The following is a 19,476-nucleotide window of genomic DNA, read 5'->3' as shown; positions in this document are numbered from 1 at the left end:
CCTGGGTGCTTTTATGCGTCAGCTCCAACCTCAAGGGTTTCTTGGTTGTTTAGTGGGTAATTGGGCAGCATGGATGGGTTTGCAGGCAGATGCTTCTCCTCGCCTTGTCCCACGAACCTGCGGTCAGTGGTGATCCAGGGACATGGCACTTGCAGGTTCAGTTTAATCCATCAGTGCTCTCCATGTTCACACACTGCTGCGTTTCCACAAACAGCACTTGTTTTTTCTTCAAACCTCTTATGCCTGCCGGGGGGTTTTTTTCCCTGCTTCCCCTCTGCGAAAAGCCACCAGGTGCAGTCTGGAATCCCTGCTCGCTCAAATATGCCTTTAATTCTGATTTATTAAGATGGTTATTGTAAGATGATTAGAAACATATTCTGGGAGATTTCACAGCCTCGGAGCAGACATGTAGCCATTACAGAGCTGTTAATCTTTTATAAATATGTTTTTAATCATACCAGTATTTAACATATGATAACTGTCCTATTAAATGTAATGTATAGCTAGCAACCTTTGTATAAAGAATTGCAAACTATATATGGTTTTTTTTCCTATAGGCTCATTAACTTCTGGTGCTGAGGAGATATTACCAACACCACAAGTGAATGGTTCAACATGAGATATTGTACGAGGACCTTCACCAGGAGAGGGGTTTGCTGACACCCTGACAGGTGAGTTTGGGTTTTTTCCTCTGGCCATAGACCTATTACCTCCTTATTTTTAGTGTTATTTGGTGCATCTTTCATAGCTCGTAGCACAGCTCACACTCCTCCTCTGTGTCCCTATGACATCAGGAACAGTAAATGCCATCAGCAATGACATTTTGGGCCTCTCTGGCAGCGAGAAGAAAACAAGCACCCCCCAGCTCCCCTCACTCGGAAAATAAATGATATAACTTGGGCTGGCATTTCAGGTGCTTTCTGACTTGACGTGCCATCCAGCTGACCAGCTGTTCCCCAGGAGAAGACAGGTTGAGAAGGGGAAAAGTTTCCACTAAATTGCATTATTTTAGCTGGAAAAATAAACCCTGCTGCCTCCCCTGCTTCACAGGAGATGCTGCTGTGGAGCGGGAGGACTCGCTCCCATCCAGGCTGCTCCATGACCCCCTTTTGTGGCTTTTTGTGTCTCCAAACTAACGCTTTTTGTCCCCGTCACCACGCTGCCCCGCTGCCCCCAGCCCCATTGGACAAGGGGCTTTTCTTTGCAGAGAACAGCGGGGGATCTCATAACGATGGCCCTTGGCCACCACCGTCCTCCACACCTCGGTCACGTCTGGGCGCTGGCATTTACTGGGACGGGGTGCATTGGGCACCATGAGCAAATTGTGAACAGGGGGAGGATAGAGAGATGGGGTCAGCGCTCAGGGAGGTGGCCCCAGGTCTGCAGAGGGTCCTGGGCTCCGCGCTTGAGCACAACCCGCATCTGATATGAAGATTTTAACACATTTTCCTAAACGTGGTTCATTTCCATGTTTCTACAGGGGGACAGGGCGAATGAAACATCCCACTGTCCCCTTCTCCAGCAGCACAGCAAGCCCAGAAGCAGCCGGGGTTAAGGACAGGGCTGTTTCCAGCTCTGTTTGCAGTGTCCTCCTCACAGCCTGCGGAAGCCGGGAGCTCCCCGGCCCCGTGTGCTGGTGCTTGGAGCGCTCGCTGTTTGTTTTGGAAGCAGACGGGCTTTGTCTGCAGAGCCGACGGCGAGTTTTCCGCAGCCCACCTTGTAAACTTCCCCAGCCCCGGCTCCCATCGCACCCAGCAGCTACCTGCGCTGCCAGCACGGCCAAATATTTTCATCTCCAGGTGCTGTTTTGGTGTCTGAGCTCCCCGTGATGGCAGATGTTGGTGTGTGGGTGGGATGCTCGTGGGGCTGGAGAGATCTGCCACCTCCATCCCATCTTCCTGCGATGCCATCACTTCAACTCTCCGTTTCGTTGAGGTCTTTCCCTGCGTTGTTTTATGTATTTGCTGCAAGGTGATGGGCTCTGAAATGCTCCACAGAGTACGGTGGGTACCAGGAGCTTGGGGAGGATGCAGGAAGGAGTGAGGATGCTCAAGAGGTGCTATGGGCAACATGGAAAGAAAAGAGGGGAAAAAACTCAGAGCTTTGGCTAAGGCCAGTGAGGGATTGCGTGGACCTTTTCCCTTGTGACATGTTATCTTTGCTTTTAAAAAAATAAATGAAAATGTGCATTTTGCTTGGCTGAAATCCTAGAAGGAGCAAGGTCTGGGGGAAGAGGGGAGCTGAGCAGGGCTGTGCTGGTAGCTCCAGGCTGGGGGGTTAATGGCCCTCCAGTTCCCTGGGGCTACCAAAAGCTGCCTTTGGGCTAGTGCTGGGCTCTGCTGTGGGGGAGGGGGCAGGCTCCCTTCTGTGGGAGGTCCTGGGTAACCTCTGCCTTTATTCTTTTTCCTTCTTTCCTGTTGCAAAAAGCTCATCTGGGCCGTTTTTCCTGCCAGCCTTCCTCTGCTCTACAGGAAGGCTGAGCAAAAACTTCCCGGAGGGCAGCCCATGTTCCACAGCTGCTTTCCAGGGGATTTCTTCCCTATTTCTCCAAAACTCTTCTCCCTGTTGGAGCAGGGACGGCGCAGGTTCACCCCCCGGACCTCTCCCAGCCCGCAGCGGCTATAAAGCTGTCGGCACAGGCGGCCACGTGCTGGAGACGCACTTAAGGGAGGCTGAGCTTCCCTTCTCCCATTGCTGTGTCTCTCGGCCTCCATCACCGTCTCCGGCATGTGCCAGGAGACAAAGCTGGCGCTTCTCCCACCAGCGAAGCGTCAAGGCGTCAGCCAAGACGTCTGGTGGGAAGGAAGAGCCCGTCTGCGGGCGCCGAGGGGAGGAAGAATCTCTCCACCGACCCTCTCTGCTCCGTTGAGCCTCTGGCCAGTATCGCGCGGCCAGGAGCGAGCAGCCCGAGGCTCCGTCTGGATCCCCGTCTCAGCAGCCCCAATGCAACACATGTGCCAGAGATGAGTTTTCCCCTTCCCAACGTGTAGCATCATCCTTGCTTTGTGTGTGGGGAAACTGAGGCAGGACGGTCCCAGAGCCCATGCGCCGTGACCCTTTCGGCTTCCTCAAGGGCTGCCCGACAGCAGAAGGGTTTTAATGAAAGAAGGAATTTCCATCCTGTCAGAAATCCAAAAATTTCCCACCGTCGGTCTCTCTCATCTTTAAATTTAGAAGTTTGGAATTTCACCTAAAAAGAAATAGTCGCAAGAATATTTCCCTTTGTCTCTACAAATAATTCTGAATATGAGAGAGGAATTAGGGTGCAACACAAGGCACTAAACCTCCCGAAACGCGACGCTTTCATACTCCTGAATAGGTGTTTTCATCAAATTGAAACATGCCTGCAAAATGCTGTCTGGCAAAATTCTATTCAGCTGGAAAAACACTGTCTAGCTCACTCTCCCTTCAAGTTATCTCTCTAGACCTCATACAAAGTCTTTATTTATTCACTCCCATTTCAGATGGTCTCTACTTCTCCATCTCTAGGCGTCCACAAATCATGATTTGCCTCTCTAGCATCAGGGACTGGCTGAAAAAACCATAAAGGACTTTCTTTTTAATTCCATTTTTGTTCCTTCTGCAGCTTGATTCACTCTTGGGTATGTCTGAGCTGCTCAGTGAGTCTCAGAGCTGGAAACGTGTTTTCTTTCTGTTTGACTCTTAAGAGGCTAATGGAATTATTCAGCCCTAGCATATGAAATCAAGCATATATTTGAATTTATCAGCTCTGTGATGGGGATGTAAAAGGATGGAGATAGTCACATGCAGGGAATCAGCTCCCTGCCTCCTGTCTGGGGACAAAGGGGTTGTCATTTGGGACCTTTCTGCTCCTGTCCCTGTCTCCTGTGCTATTTCTGTTCATCCTGGTAGCCAGGGAAAGCAGGGGTCAGGAGAAAGCCCTGTCCCTTTCCAGTGTCACCAGACAGCTCGCCAAGGGATGAAGAGGTATTTCGGAACAGAACTGGGCGCCTTGGAAGCTCCAGACTGACTTTCTCACGGGAAGAGCAGACTTCAACAGGCTCCAAACAGGCTCGGACCTCCAAACTACCCCCTGCCCGTGCCTGTTTGTGCATGTGCGATCTCGGAGAACCTCCCGAGTCGCAAGGGACCCGCAAGGAGCATCGAGTCCAACTCCTCATGGCCTCGGGTACCACGGTGATGGGTGAGAATAGGGGGATCATTAGAGGGGGGTCCAGCGGTGCGCTGAAGGCTGTGAGATTCCACACTGCGCATTTTCAAGGCTGAGGATGCTCGTCCTCCCTCCAGGCACCCTCGAGCATTGCCCTTCTTGCCTCTGAGACAGGGCAGGTATCTTCAAGAGGGGTTATATTTACCCAGATGGTGGGAGAACAGGAGCTCAAAGCAGGAGGAGGTGACACATCAGGGCTGGAGTGAAAATGCTGCAACCAGCACAAGCTTTCTTTGCTTTTTACACCCATTTGCAGCGGTTTGCTATGTTGGCTTCATGTCGGATTAATCCATGTCTATCTCTTTTCAAGCTCATGTTTTGACTGCTGATGGACGGTGTCTTGCAGAGCCAGCTACACCCCACCGAGCTCCCACCAGGTAAGAACCTCTGATGTATTCTTCTCTCCAAACACTGCCACTTTTAGCTCTTTTCTATGTGCCACCAAAAACCAGCTCGCATCCTGCCTATGGGAGCTGTTCTGTACAGCCTCAGGTGGGGGATGCAATGTGGTATGTGTCATCTTTGCGTTGCAAAATAGACAAAATAGCTTCTTGCTGCTTGCAGCAGATAAACCTGTGGCTCTGGAGGGAGGACGCGGCTTTTCCAGGGGCTGTGGAGCGTGGCCGAGCCGGGCGATCCTGGTATGTGTGCGAGCTCCGCATCGCCCAGCCAACCCAAACAGGACCCGGTGACCCGCTCACATATTTTATATCATCTCTGCTGTTCACAAATGCGCGCCCTGGGGCTGCTGCCTGCTGGAGAGGAATTTCTGTGCCCTGAGCAGGGGGTGGCTCCAGCCCCCGAGGATTCTCCTGGTTGTTTGGGGAGGAAAATATCTTATGTTTTGGCCAGATAACAGAGTAGAGACTTTTGCTGCTTCATGTGTGATGTGAACATCACCAGCGTGAGATGGGATTGTTTCCATCAATACTGGCCGTTCTCAGGTCTGTTATATGGTGGCTGTTTTAATGAAAAACCTTCCCCTAGAAAACTCCGCCTGGCTGCGACTCAAACCAGCCCTTAGACCGCGCTTAAGAGAGTCTCGTATAGCTTCGATCCGCTCCTAATTGCCCTACAGCAAGCCAAAAGCCCACCTGTGTCCTACCACCCACCAGGCCCCTTCTCCCGGGGAACTGTGCAGGTTTAAACTCACCTCTTATTGTTGCTTTCTCCTGTAAGACATTTCCAAAGCGTCTGATACAATAATGCTTAAAAACCTCCCCAAAGTGGGAAACTTGAGCATGTAGGATGCCTGTCATTTTCTAGCATCTTCTCCACCTTTCTGGGTACCTCCTGGCAGCAGGAGATGGAGGGGGCAAGAAAGGCCACAAAGCTACTTAAATTATGAGTAATTTTTCCTCTTTAAACCTCAGAGCCCCGCACAGCACGCGTACCCCATCGGAGCACGGAAATGGCATCCACGTTCCTCTTTTACTGCTCGCTCGCTATTTTGGTGATTAAGAAAATGGGGGAGCTGGGGGCACTCGTTCTTGAGCTCGGGGAGAGCAGGAGGCTTGTAAAGACTTTAAGTGCTGCAGGAATTACGAGGCAATTAAAACAAATCAGGGCAGAGTTGGGACCATGTCAATAAAACCGAGAGGAACTGATGTCAGCTCCGTGCGGGACGTGGGGACCAGGGGCTCTGCCCTCTCCTGAGCCCCTGGCCTTGGTGGTCTCCTGGATTTGGGAAGGAAAAAGCAAGACATTTTGGGGCTGGGTGGCCTTTTTTGTTCTGTTTCTCAGTGCTTTCAGCTGACCTGAATCCCTCCCCGACAAATGCAAATCCTGCGTGAGCCCAGGCGCGTGTTTTATGAACATGAGATGAATAATCACCAAAAAAACCAAAAAATAGTATTGAAGGGGGTGAGGAGGGATCCCAGATCACTGTTTTGGGATGGAAGAGGCCCAGCTCTAAGGAGGGAGCATATTTTGCTTGTCGCTGAGTCATAAGGTAAAAACCCAGGGATGCTCTTTCTTATTTATCTAGAATTTTATCAAGCTCAGCTTGGATTTCCTGACCTGATAAGAACAAGAAGAGCAACATCAGCTGGGATTAGTGGGAATCAATACATTTTTTTTCCATTTCTCATTACCATGCTGATCTCTTTCAGATCTGAGTCATTCCAAGAGCGGGGACTAACGTCCTCAGGTCAGGTTGCGGCTCAGGATCTGTCAAGGCTGATGTTGGAATATTTTCTCTTGGGTGTAAGTGATTTCTCGTGCAAACCACTTGAGTTAAAGTACCCGGTGACAGGGAGTGGAGCCTGTTCTCTGCTTCCTCTTAGGAAAGTCCCAGAGAAACGTCATCCGGCTCTTAGGCCACGGTGAGAGCATTTGCCAACGTCCTCTGACCAGTTTTAAAACAGTAGAAGGCAAAAAAAGAATTTGGTTTTGGTCTCTGTTTGCTGAACTCCTGTTCAGCAGGTTTACTTAGCTTTGGTCAGTTATTTACTTGTCTACACCGGAGCGCGGCTGGATCAGAGCCATGCAAACGTGTTTCTTGAAGGTAGATGAGGACTTGGACTAAAACCTAGGGCTGTCCTAAATGTCCAAAGAGGTCGTGGGGTTTAGGACAAGTTCCTGGGGACTTAGGCTGGGTTTAAGCTGGGTTTGGCCGTGTGCTGCTCAGCGGCTGCCTAGTCCTCGCTGTTTTTCTCTTCCTTGGGGGCGAAGGAAGCAGATCCACTTCACACGAAGTGAAATTACACAAACCGTGGGGGATAATTTGGAAATGAAACTCTCGGTGGGGCTGGCAGCTGCCTAGGGCTCACCTTAGACCTTAGACCTTCAGGGACCAGACTCTGGGTCTGGCATCCCTTGAGCTCAGTGCAGTGGCCCTGGGTGGTGAATTCCTTTGCCCTGGGCTAACTCTGCCTTTCCCAGCTCCGTTTTTACGGGCAGCAATGCCTGGGAGCAGCTCAGTACCTCCCCTACTCGCTCAGTTTATATTTACTGGGGTTTTACCTCCCTATAAAACAAGAATGCCCAAACACAGGCTTGTGTGAAGGTTGGGGGGGGTGGAGGGGAGCAACCCTTGCAGGTTTTTGAGGTCAAACCTCAGCAGCCCTTTGGCAGGAGGGTTTGCTCCATCGCTACTTCAGAGATGGGGAAACTGAGGCACAAGGCGGACACGAGATGCTGTCACTGTCCCCTAAGGAGGAGGAGAGAGGAATTTGTCTAAATGTCCCTGTTCCCTTCCTGGGCAACAGCCCCCCATCTTGACCCCTTCCTCCAAATGTGCAATGTGCTCCCTATCCCTGTTAAGCTCAGGTTTGGGTTATCCCACAGGTAGAACATCTACAATATCTGCTTTCCAAGCTTTGGGTTGCAGAGCACAGAAGAACCCCCCCCAGATCGGCGCTCGGCTGCCAAAAAGTAGTGCAACAAGTCCCGGGAGCCCCATGCAAAAAGCAGCTGCCTCCTCCAAGAGCAACACGCGGGAGGTTTTTTGGTGGGACCCGCTGCCACCCGCATCCGCCTCCGTCCCACAGCAGTGGGCCCCGTGCGGTAAGGACACAGATGATGGGGGTTAAATGCCAGCAGCCGTGCTCAGCTGTTCTCCCCGGCTTTTGGCCCCGGTAGGAATTAAAACCCTGCCTTTAACAACCCCACCGAGCACATTCCCATCCGCACATAACTGCTCACGTATCCCTGTGACCTGCTTTACAGCGAAACGCCTTTCAGGCAGTTGGAAGGGAAAATTTCCCCCTGATCAATGCTCCCGTAATAATTTGTGGCGTGATTAATACGTTTTAACCTGTCCCCTTCTCACCGGGACCCATCGGAAAGCCAAGCTGGGATTTTGACCTTGAGAGAACCTCAGGTTTTTACCTCTTTTCAGGGACTACATTAAAATGTAAGGCCTTAATGAGAACAATACAGCTGAAGCTAAGAAATCCAGCCTCGCTGCTCTGTTTCCGGAATGACTTTTATCCCAGCTGATGATATCAGATTGCCAATTCTTTTCCTGTTTTATGAATGAATGTAATCCTTTTGCAGAAAAGGTGTCAGCTTGGATGCTTTGGTCCTCAAGATTTTTAGTGATCATTGCCAAAGGTTTGGGATGCAACAGCTTCCCAGTGGAAATCAAAAGGCTTTGCAAAAGTGACACCTTGTTTCTCATACCTTCCTTTCACTTTGTTTTGCTTTTGTAAAACTCCTGCTGGTGTAGAGTATTGTTGCAGGTCGTTTGCCTTGGTTTAGGTGAGATTTTAGTTTTAGATGCGTATTTATAGTAGAGATTCCTACTTTTAACAAATTATTAGATCCTGAAAGGAAATGCTTCTGCAAGGTAAGGGGGAACGATAGGATGCTGCCCAAACAGGGCACTGCAGCTGCTTGTAACCAAAACGGATGATTCTGTGAACTTCTATTAGAGCCGAACTGGGTGAGCACCCTTGGGTGTTCGACATGTCCCCCTTGGATCCCCATATCTGGGCAGGAGGGATCTGGATTCTGCATCATGCCCACAGGAGCAACATTCCCATCCGTGAACCCATTGCAGCTGCTTGTCTCTCCCTTGTGATGGATCCCAGATGATTCCTCAGCCTGGGCTGCACAGTCACTCGTGTTAGATTATAAACTGGAACTTTTACAGGCTGTATGTGGGGTTTGTGGCTTCCTTTCCCTCTCTCCGTCTCCAAAGTCCATGATTCTTAATAAATCATCCTCTAGCCTGAGCTGAGTCTTGCTGTTTTAAGTTTAACTAGCTTATTTTTTTGCTGATAAGCCGGACTTTGAATTCTTCCCAGGATCACGAGTTGGGGCTGGTAATATAGTGAAGGAGAGACTGTTAATCATGATATATCACATGCCAATAGGAGCAGCATCGAGTGCTCCCTGTGAGCAGCGCGTTTCCCTTATATCAGCATTTACAGGCTATTTCACAGAGTTGCTGGGAGGGAAGAGTCAGGGCTCCCACCAGATATAAATTAGGTTTATTATCGGAGCCAACTCAACAGGATCACAGGGCAGAGTTCTCAGTTACGTGCACAGGGTAAGGGGAAAACGGACTCCAGTGGCAGGAAAATGTTGTAGTAGGCGCCTATTTCTTATGCTGTATCAGTGCAAACAACTTCTTAAGGCTTTGATCCTGACTTCACTCCAAATTTCTACTCTTGTTCCGTCCAAAGAGACCCAAATCCACCCAAGGGTGGACCAAAGCATGGAGAGAACCTGCTACACCCTCTTGTTGTTTCTTTCTCTTGTTCTTCTTTACCCCCACCCTGTCAGCACATAAATTACTTTTCCTTGACGGCTCCAGGCAAACACAATGACGCTTTCAGATCCATCACGGTCTGATCCTCATTCTCCCAGTATCGCTGTTGACTTTGGCCAACTGCTCCCATGGCTGTGTCTGCTCAACCTTCCTCCTCCTCCTCAGAGCCCAGACCAGCTCCCATCACATCTTACAGAGACAAAAGTCTCAAAGTTGTGTCCCCGTAGAATTAACCCACCGAAGACCAACGAAGCGCTTGGTGTTGGTCACCAGAAGAGTGACCAACCCAGCTCTAGGTAGAGCAGCTCTCTGGGGGTTTTACTGGTGTGAGCTGGGAGGCGGGGGAGCCCTCCCTGAGGCACGTCATGCGCTGACAAATGGATTTATCAAGATTAAATGTAGTCCTGATGTGAGCAGTGGGGAGACACAGGCATGAGGTTGTGGTTACCAGCCCCGCTCCCCCTCAGTTAACACCTGGTACTGGGCAGCCCAGCTTCCTCCACCCCAATCTGACTCATCCTCCCAGCTTTAGCCAAAGAAAACCCCCACCCCTTCCATCTCAGCATCCCCTGGAGAAGCCCCTTGGTGCCGGATGGTCCCGGCACATCTTTTATCTGGCTTTGGCCCAGCAGGCCACGAATTCCTGGTCCTTCGCAGCAGGGAGGGAACATGTTGCTCCATGCCCCTCTGCTCGGGGCAGCTCCCCGTGTCACACAGATCGGCCACTTTGTTCCCTTGGAAATTTTGCCCAGCTGGGCTCTGGAGATGAGCCAAGGTCCATCCGTGCCGCCGTGGGAAGGCGAGACGGGAAGACACGGTGAAGGCACGCTCCGGGCTTTGCTGTCTTCGTGGGAATTTGTCTCATTTTCCTTTTGGAGGGATATTTTAAATCACATTTATGTTTTTCTACAGAGCTGATGGCCGTGTCCTTGCTGCCTCCTTACCAAAGGTACCAGCACATGCACCAACACCTTCCCCTCGGCTTTGGCAGAAAATCGGTTTGGCCAGAACCACCTCAGAGGTGGGTTGTGCTCCTCCCCGATGAATCCTGAACGCTCCAGCATTTTCTGTGGCTCAGCGGGATTTGCAGGGCTGATCCAATGGGTGAGTTTTGGCTTCCACTCCACCTCTCTACAGCCATCGCTTCACGATTGAACTCCCAGGGTGAATCCCTGGACGAGGGGGAGAGCTTCGTCACACATCTGCTGATGGATGGATGCCTGTTTACCTTGGCTTTCCCCACCTCGTGGCTGCTGGAGAGCTATCTGAGTGATGAATTCATCCGCACAGGGACCCCCGAATCATGGGGGCAGAGGGGAAGCATCTATTATAGCGGCTTGGCATGAGGGAGGAGGAATAACAGAGACGGGCGGTGGTTGCACATCAAAGCCAGGCCTCCGCTTTCCTCCCCTATCTCCTAGATTTCATCTGGCCGTGGTGAAACTGCAGGCACAAGCAAGCGGTCTGGCATGTCAGAGGCTTGTGTCTGTGGGGAAAAAAAGGAGATTTCTTAATTCCAGCTATGCCGAGCGCTTCAGCATTGCAGCTTGGATCGCGTGCAATGCCCAGACACAAGCATCTGCCACTCCGTCCAGTCGTGGTTGCACATCTCACGTGGAGCCAGCAGCTCCCAGCTGCACATGTGGCGGTGTGGGATGGTTTTGGGGGCCTGCACAGATTTGAGGGCAGGATAGAGAAGAAACTGTAAAGGAGAAAAAACTGTAAAGCCCAGGTCCTTCTTCTTCGAAGCCACCCAGGGCCCAGTGCTCTCTCAGGGCTTTGTTTTGCACGGTCTAGTGACCCACCACAAATCAGGAGGTTCTCAGTGTGGAAACACCGGCTCTACATCCCCCCGCAAGGGGCTGGAAGGCACCAGCAGCTCAGAGGATGCTCAGTGGTCTCTCTGGTAGCTGAAGCCTAAATCCTCCTTAGCAGCAACAGGATGGATTTGAGATGGTTTTGGCTCAACAAATAGGTACCATGGTCTTTGGAGAAGTGGCATGAGTCCAGGATGGGGACTCAGTGCCAAGCGCTCATGGGTCATTAGGTCCATGAGTGCATGTTCCCAGGGCAGGTTATGACAGCGAGAGCTGTTGGAGAAGCAAAGCCTTGTCCCTTCGCAGTTACAAACCGCAGGGCTGCTGTTGGGACGGTCAGCAGATCCACCTGGGCCTGCTGGAGGCCATCAGGGTGGCACAGCAGGAGGAAAATATAACTTAAAACACGTCCTCAAAGCGTTCTCCACGAAAGGAGACCTTTTGCCAGCATTGTGCAATGCTGGCTCATTATTTTCTGCGAACTTTAGTCCTCCTTTAATTTGTGCCACAGTAACCTCTGGGGGAAAGAGCGTTGCTGATTCCCGATTTCAGCCGCTATCAAAACCCTGGAGCTCCGTCCCGGGCCATTGTTCTGTGTCCTGTCACCCGTGTTGTCCCCAGTGGTTCTCTGTCAGAGCCAACGCTCCAGCAAAGCGATCCCACAGTTGGCTTGTAAAATTAGCATCATCCCCATGGCTTCTAGTCCCACAAAAAAGCCACGCTGAACTTTCAAATGTTTTTTGTTTGTTTGCTTGTTTTGGCAAGAGGAAAAAGAGCCAGTGTGAAGTTTTGGGGAAACGGATCCTGCGTCCTTTGTCTGGCTTTGTGGCTTCGACTGGAAAAGCTGTTCCCCGCTTTCTTCCCTTATCAGTTGATTAGGTGGTTAATGCAGGAAAGGCAGCTGGACGGCAAAAGGCACCGTCCATGTGTTAAGCATTATTGCTGCAGTTATTAATAGCCAAACTCTTGGGCAATGTTTCCGGGCAACGCCGGCTCCAGGAATCGAGGATTTCAGGGGCACGTGTTTGCTCGCCCGGCTCTTTGGGGCTGGGGGATGCAAGGTCGGCTCTCGGGAGGCTGTTTCTTCCAGCTGATGGCCAGTGACTCCATTCTCACGAGGTGTCGAGCACCAGAGCAGGCAGAGCTGGGTATTTTCCACCTTTTTGGAAAACCAGGAGCAGGAGGGGAGAAAGCAGAGGGTGTTCGCACAGGCAAGGAGAGTGTCCATGTGTTGTCTGGATTACAGCCATCCAGCAAGGTCCGTTTCTCACCCGGCCTCCACAGGCCCCTTTTCTTCGGAAATTACAACGAGCTACATGTCATAATCTCATCTGGCTCTTCCCTGGAAGGAGCCTTTGCCATCCCACCCTCCCTCTGCCCTTCCCCACCCCAAACCACTTCTTCCAGGGACATCTCCAACCCCACCAGCTTTTCCAGGATCTCTCCAGATCATCTGTTTCACAGTTGCCTCTAGATCAGGGTCCATCTCTGCTGGAGCCGGATGGTTTTGAGCAGCAGGGGATGTGATACTGGGCATTGGGACTGAGGTGCCCTTGTGGTTTTTTTCTCCCCTTTGTGTGTTTTTGGTCAGATTTATTAACCCTGCAGGGTCAAGACATCTTCATGTGCTCGTGGGTGGCGTTAAAACTGTGTTTGTGTTCAATTTGAAAGGCTTGGAAGGGGCCAAGCCAGACAAGTGCTGTATTAAGGACAGTTCTGGATGTGGGTCCCTCCTCTGAGAGCATCTTTGGAGGGTTAAAGCGGTTCCTGCCCTGTCTCCAAAGCTTGGAGACAAACCCGCAATTTTTAAGCTTCTTTAAGGCGTCTGCAGGTGAGGAAAAGCCATTGAAGTGAAGCAAAACCCTTCCCAAACTTGCTGTCAGCTGCAGAAATCCTGATTCATATCACTGGTCTTGAGTTCTAACAGGTGCCCTCGAAGAAACTGCAAGATCAATTTGATCAAATAAATCCACAAGGACTAAGTTTTTGGTAGATTTTCTTATTCAAGTTCTGTATTTGTGTGTTAGACATAAAGCTGGGGTGTCCATGTTCTGCAGGCTTGACTAGAAAAGTGGGAATTCAGCCTGGAGAAACGCATCAACACAAATAAAAGCAGAAAACAGAAGAGTCCCACGAACCCCACTGTGTATATCTGAGTTAATTATTTTCTGGTTATTTTCAGGAGTCCCCCATGTCGATAAGAGCACAGCAAGGAAGCAAAGAGGTGGGGAAGATCTGTGATGTACCCAGGTGATGCTCGCACAAGACTCATCTTTACCTGAAACCATCTCAGCCTCGTCTTACGTGGTGAGAGCACAAATCCCTCCTCAACGCATAGCGGACAGTGAGTTTTAGCATTTTCACGTGCCATCTTTTGCATGTTGTCAATAAGCGGGGTATTAATTGGGGAATACATGTTTGTTAGGGACTATGTATGATTACGGGAGTTCAGGTTGAGGTTTTTTCCCAGCTGTTGCTCTCACAAAACTGTTGCAGGCTCTGGCCCCTGCAGCCCCGTGTCTGCCTGGCCCTGCGGTGCAGCCCGAGGAGCAGCAGAGCGGGGAACGACCGTGGGAGAGGAGCTGCAAAGAAAATAATCTGGCCTGTTTCTCTGCAAAAGTGCCAGGGGGAAGGGGCTGGGATGGAGGAGATTCGAGTTCTCATCCACATCCCCAGGCCAGCGCAGTGGGATTTGGGAAAATTAGGAGGACAGGATTTGTGCATGACAAAATATGTGAATTGCCAGACCCCTTTTTCTCTCTTTTTCTTTTTTTTTTTGCAATGTACTTTTGAGGAATGTCCAAACATAGAAACTTTAGCCCAAAAGGAATTTTATCCAAAGAATTTATGAGCAACTTGAAAAGAGAAAGCAGTGAGAAGAAACTGAAAGCCAGATGTAACTACAGCTTTAGATGGCTTTTAGTTTAGTTTCAAATTTTGCAGGGGCTCTAACTGGGAACCTCAAGATTTTTGCAACGTCTGTAATTGGGTATTCAGACAACAGTGAACTTTTAATCACTTATTTCCTGGTCTTCTGCCCATCTCCAAAAGGGAGTATCTGACCATTTCATTAAACTCTTGTTTTCAGATGCTGGTATGAGGAAGAGAATGGCAGGAATTGACAGAAATGCTGTGAAATCCTGGACTCGGGAGGTACGAGACACCCCAAGCAGCGCAGAGACCTGCGGGCACGTCTCCAGAGAAAAGAAGTATTCAAAATAAACAGGTAAGCAGTGTCTTGTGTGTTATACCTCAATACAGACTCATACGCTGGCGTGAACCAGGCTGGAAAAATGAGGCTGAAGGATGCTCAAGGCACAGGATTTCCCCTCTGTAAATAGCGGCTCAGATCTTCTTAAACCGGTACCATTTTGGGAGGGTCGGTCCCAGTGGCTGCTGTAAAATCAGTAAAATCAGGGCCTGGTGCTCTCCAGCGTGTTTAACTTCGCTCTGTGTTTTGCCAGAGACTGTTATGAAGAAATAAGGCTCTGCCTTTTTATCATTCCTCGGAGCGTCTGTCTGATGTCATTCTGTCTGGCAACCGAGCGATCAAAAGAAACTCCCCAGGGAGAAATTTCTCAAACAAACAGCCAGCGAGGCAAAAAATAATACCCCATTAAATATAATAAAATGCAAAAACCACAGTGTCTCCCTGATAAATGAAAAGGCAGTTTAAGCGAGACTCTGGACACAGAAATTTGCATCCTGCTTTTCGCCAAGGGCCAGATTGTGCAGGGATGTCGTCTGCCCTGCACTTACCTGGCTGATTATCCTTGTTTCAGATTGTTATCCTTATTTCAGAGCCTGAGACCACAAGGATCTCCCAGCACACACATTTTGGGCAGTAACACCCACTGCCATCCCTCATATCTGTGCAGAGCATCCGTGTGTCACACCGGGACCTGCACATCAAGCTGGTTTAGGCCAGAAGGTTTCTAAACAAGGGGATTTTTTGCCCTTGTATAATGCAAAGCAAATTCTGGCTCTACTCCTCTATATTCATTATTTCATGCAGGTTGCAGGGGTGACAAACACCCCGTTCCCAACCCCTGCAAGCCCCTGGGATGTGTGTAGGCTTCTCGTTTTGGCAGCTCCAATTTGTCTTTGATTTATGTGGCGCTGGCAGAGTCCTACGAGACCTGCTCACTGAAATGGGTAAGACCAAAGGAATTTAATGCAGCCTGATGCAAAATTTCATCCCTCCCCAGTTTGGGGAAAGAGTCCTCTAAATGTTGAAGTGCTTCGCGGCCACGTTTTTGAAGGGAAAACGACCCAAACGGTGATTCTGGGTTTGGAAAACAAAAGAGAGGAGGGATGGTTTTTAATCTGTCCGAGCAGAGCGTTTGAAGAGGAGCTGTCGTGGAAGGGGAGCATATGCGCCGATGAAAAGCCGCCCATTTGCTCCGGATCCCAGCTGAGTTCTCCTGGAGCCGCCACTCACACATCTGTAGCTGCGGATCCTCCTTTCCAAGCTGCTTCTCCTCGGGGCGCTTTGCAGAGGTCACTCCACTTTTTAAGCTTCGTTCCCTTCTCGCCTTGCAAACCTTTTCTTCCCTCCTGCTGGGAGGTTTTGGGCCCTTCAGCAGAGCCCCTCTCCTCCTTTTCCCCGATGGAACCACCTGCTCTTTGCTCAGCTTTGCTGAGAAACTTCCCACGAGCAGCTGTAAAAACCAGGTACATTTTCATTGTAAGGAGAGTGGAGCTGGCTCTTGCTGACAGCCTGAGGCTGGGGGGAGCATCCCACAGCCCCAAAATGAGGCGTCGGTGGTTTCTTTGCGGTTTCGCAGGGTCGCTGCTTCAAAGCTGAGACAAAATCCAGCACAAAAAGCTTCCCAGGGAGAGCAAAGCCGGGAGCGGGGCGTCAAGAAGTACCTCCAGCTCAAGAAGTATTAGCGAAATCCAGCAGGTTTGTACCAAAACCATCCCGTCTGCAAGCAGGATCTCAGCCCCGATGCGGGGCTGTCACGCTGGGGAAATCCCTGGGAAATTTGTCTTATTTTCCTACAGCTTGACGCCAGTTTCCTTCCTGCAGATTGCGATAAAAACAGCAACTTGCCAGCAACTGTCCCTCCAGGTCTTTCAGCCTTTTCATGGTACGGGGGTCGTTGCTTCACACCTTCCGCGCATCCCCTGCCACCAGCTATTTCCTTTGTGGGGAAACTGAGGCACAGACCTGCCCTTTTGTTTCAAAGAAGACAACCTCAAGAATTCTGCAGGATCTGAAGAGATGGGGCAAACACCCCTGTGTGCCAGACAGGGATTTCGCAGCATTTACATGGCCAAGGTCAGGGCAGAAGTGAGACTTGGCTGCAACAGGAGCAATTAGGAGGTAAATTTAGTTCAGGCTGAGCCAGTACACGCATTATATGTTCAGTGTGGGAACGGTGTGGATAAACAACAATTTTGATGCACTTCTGCTCTCTTTCTGTTTGCTTGTCACTGCCTCAGTTTCCCCTCGAATGGAGATTTTCTTTCTCTCATTCTCCTCTGTAAAATCCCCCACAAATCAATCCCAGCCCCATTAGGTGCGACCCGAGCCCCCCAGGCAAACCCTTTTGGGTCTCTCAAGAAGGTGCTGGTCTCTCTCCCACTTGGCTGAGGGAGCCGCAAGGTTTTTCAATCATCTGCTAATGATAGGAAAGCAACTTTTTATTCCCTTTTTCTTTTCCCCTCCCTGGTCTTGGCAGGAAAGGTGGAATGCGGCTCGTGCGAGGAGCAGCCACCTTTCAGGCCAACAGCTGCTTCGGGGGATGGGTTAGATAAATGTGCAGGATTTCCAATCGGCCCCACACACCCTGGCCAGGAGGCTCCACCGGAGCGCGGGTGCGGGAGAAGAGTCGACTCTGATAATGCCGTGTCCATCTGGGATGATCCCGGCTCGCGGATCCACCGCGAAGGCGCCTCTTGGCAGCTCAGGAGATGGCAGAGATAAAACCAGCTCGGTTTGCTTAGGAAAGAGCAAGAACACAGAAAGATCGCCTCCAAAAGACATCTTGGGCGGTTTTTGGATGGAACCAGCCCAGCTTTGCAGCACCGAGAGTGAGGTGTGATGTATTTTAGCGAAAGCAGCAAGCTCAGGAATGAATTTTCCAGGTGTTTTCCCATCAACCTGTTGCTCTCACCCACTTGCCATGGTGGCGATGGGACACCCAGCCAGCAAAGGGGCATCACTCAGAGGAGATGCAAACCTGTGGAGGAGGATTCAAAGCCATCAGCTGGAGAAGAGCCGTGTCTCTGGACAGACAAACAGACTTTGCCCCTCACCTAGAAGCCAGGACCAGCTCCAAGCGACTTTCCAGCCACAAAATGTGTCACCGACGCTGTGTTATCACTTAGGGGAGGGACAACCTCACACAGCAAGAGGAAAGCTCGTGGGCAGTTTGGATTTCTTCTTCTTCTCCCTCTCTCCTCCTTTCCTTGTTTCCCACCGACCCTCCCGACTTCACATGGGAAAGGACAAAGCCATGGGGAAACGCACTGGGCTGAGTTTCCATCGGACACGGCCCGGGAAGGGCCAGGCACGCTGTGATCCGCCACTCTCCAAACTCAAAGCAAGGCAAAAGCCATCTCTCCTTTTCCCCCGCTTGCCAAGGGCGAGAAATCTTAAGATCCAAAGCATATCATTCCAGTGGGAGATTTATACTGGGGGAAGGGGCAGAATTGGTTATTTGATGATTACGTTGGGTTTTTTTTAAACAAAAGTCCTTAATATCTCCCATCCCTCCTTCACCGCACAGCACAAATCCCCTTCCCAACACATGCACGAGAGCAGAGCTGAACCATTCGCACAGAAAACAGGTGATAAATCATGGGGCGATTGATTCAAACCATTCCAGGGAATGGGAAACACATGGACGGTCTTTCTAATTAACTGTTTGATATGGCTGCGGTGAGTTTGGGTGTAGTTTCCAATGTTTTGCATTTGGCTTGTCCCAGCGCTCTCCATGGTAACCGCAGTTTACCGGAAAGTGAGAAAATCCTGCGTTCGAGAGAGCCCAAGTGACTCGGTGCAGTTCAGCTCAACCACAATAAAAAAGGAAAAACAACAGAAAAGAAGTAAATACGGTGTTTCCTCTGCAGGAACGTTCTCTTCTCTTTCTCTTTCCAGCTGAGAAAACAAAACTAAACAAAAGGTCCTTCTGCTTTATCTGTAAATCTCCACTTTCTCCGGGTTTACCTGTGTCCCCTCTGAGACACACGCTGAGGTTTGTGGGTCTGGGTGGCATCTTGGACCAATGTGTCACCTCCTGACTCTGTGGTGGCAGCGTGAATCGCACGCATTTCACCCTAATTTATGCTGTCAAAGTAACCAAATCTTTTAATTTATAGTTAATCCACGGCGATTCTTCAACTGGGGAAGCCCCGAGGACACCAAACGCTCCGAGAGGTGGCTGCATGTTTTTGGAAGAGGAGCAAACCCTTTGGTGACCCCCAACAGCACCGGAATGGGGAGCTGCAGCAGTCAGAGGTAACTGGGTGCTGCCAAAAGTGGCTTGGAAATAACAGGGGGATGGGGACGGGTGGGCTGGGGAGGACAGAGATATCCCAAGGTCATCCTGGCCACTCTGGACAGGGTTGACAAGGTGCCCTGGGGACACTCACCCCAAACCTGTTCAGCCCCAGCGCATCCTGCTGATATTTCCAGAGCAGCCAACGCATTAAAATGTAATTTTAAAAGGAATAAAGGTTTAATCCAGCTGTGTTTGCAAACAGTCTTTTCCCATATCCCGCTTCTGGCGTTGCACCTCGCTCTGTAACACGGGCACAGCTGCTGTGGCCACTGAGTGGAGCCTGACATAGGCAAACAAGGTTGGGATGTTAATATACTTTATTTTTTCCCTTCCCCCCCCCCATTTACCCTTTTTGCGCCACAACTCCCTGAGGCCCTTGTGGAACATCTGGCCAAACCGCTTCTGTTTGAGTTTATTGGCAGATAATTGATTTGCGGATCGGCAGGGAAAAGCGACCCAAGCGTTTACAGGAGGTATATTGGGTGACCCTTTGGTGATGCCGCCTTGAACACGGGTTCATTGGGTTTTGGGGCCTGATCCAAACCCAAGGAAGTCAAAGGAAAATCTCCCCTTCAAGACCCAAGGCTGTTAGATCTTGGTCCAAAAACACTGGGGGAAATTAGTCAAATAAATGCTCTGTGAATATTATTACATATTATTCATTCTCTGGGAATATTTGAAAGTATTATTCACTCCTTGTGCATATTATTAGAGCAGCTCCTACTCAAAGAAGGAAAT

The 19,476-nt window shown here is 50.3% G+C and overlaps 1 protein-coding gene across 23 annotated transcripts in view; it reads left to right on the top strand.

The window, feature by feature from the left end:
* Positions 1–19,476, top strand: part of SNX19 (sorting nexin 19) — a 112,670-nt gene that overhangs the window by 84,563 nt on the left and 8,631 nt on the right. For 4 of the 23 annotated variants that reach the window (XM_065040445.1, XM_065040452.1, XM_065040456.1 and 1 more), the window contains 5 exons: positions 558–4,569; positions 10,323–10,514; positions 13,410–13,571; positions 14,316–14,453; positions 18,557–18,695. The gene's annotated coding sequence lies outside the window, so the exon portion shown is untranslated. Of the gene's footprint in view, positions 1–557; positions 4,702–10,322; positions 10,515–13,409; positions 13,572–14,315; positions 14,454–14,488; positions 15,537–15,565; positions 15,902–16,014; positions 16,134–18,556; positions 18,696–19,476 lie in introns of those variants that run through there. The other 19 variants (XM_065040455.1, XM_065040464.1, XM_065040463.1 and 16 more) reach the window with 16 other exon arrangements.

The sequence above is a fragment of the Columba livia genome, chromosome 24 (assembly GCF_036013475.1).
Source record: "Columba livia isolate bColLiv1 breed racing homer chromosome 24, bColLiv1.pat.W.v2, whole genome shotgun sequence".
NCBI classification, from domain to species: Eukaryota; Metazoa; Chordata; class Aves; order Columbiformes; family Columbidae; genus Columba; species Columba livia.
The sequence above is the reverse complement of the archived record's forward strand: the minus strand, read 5'-3'. Positions and strand labels throughout refer to the sequence as shown.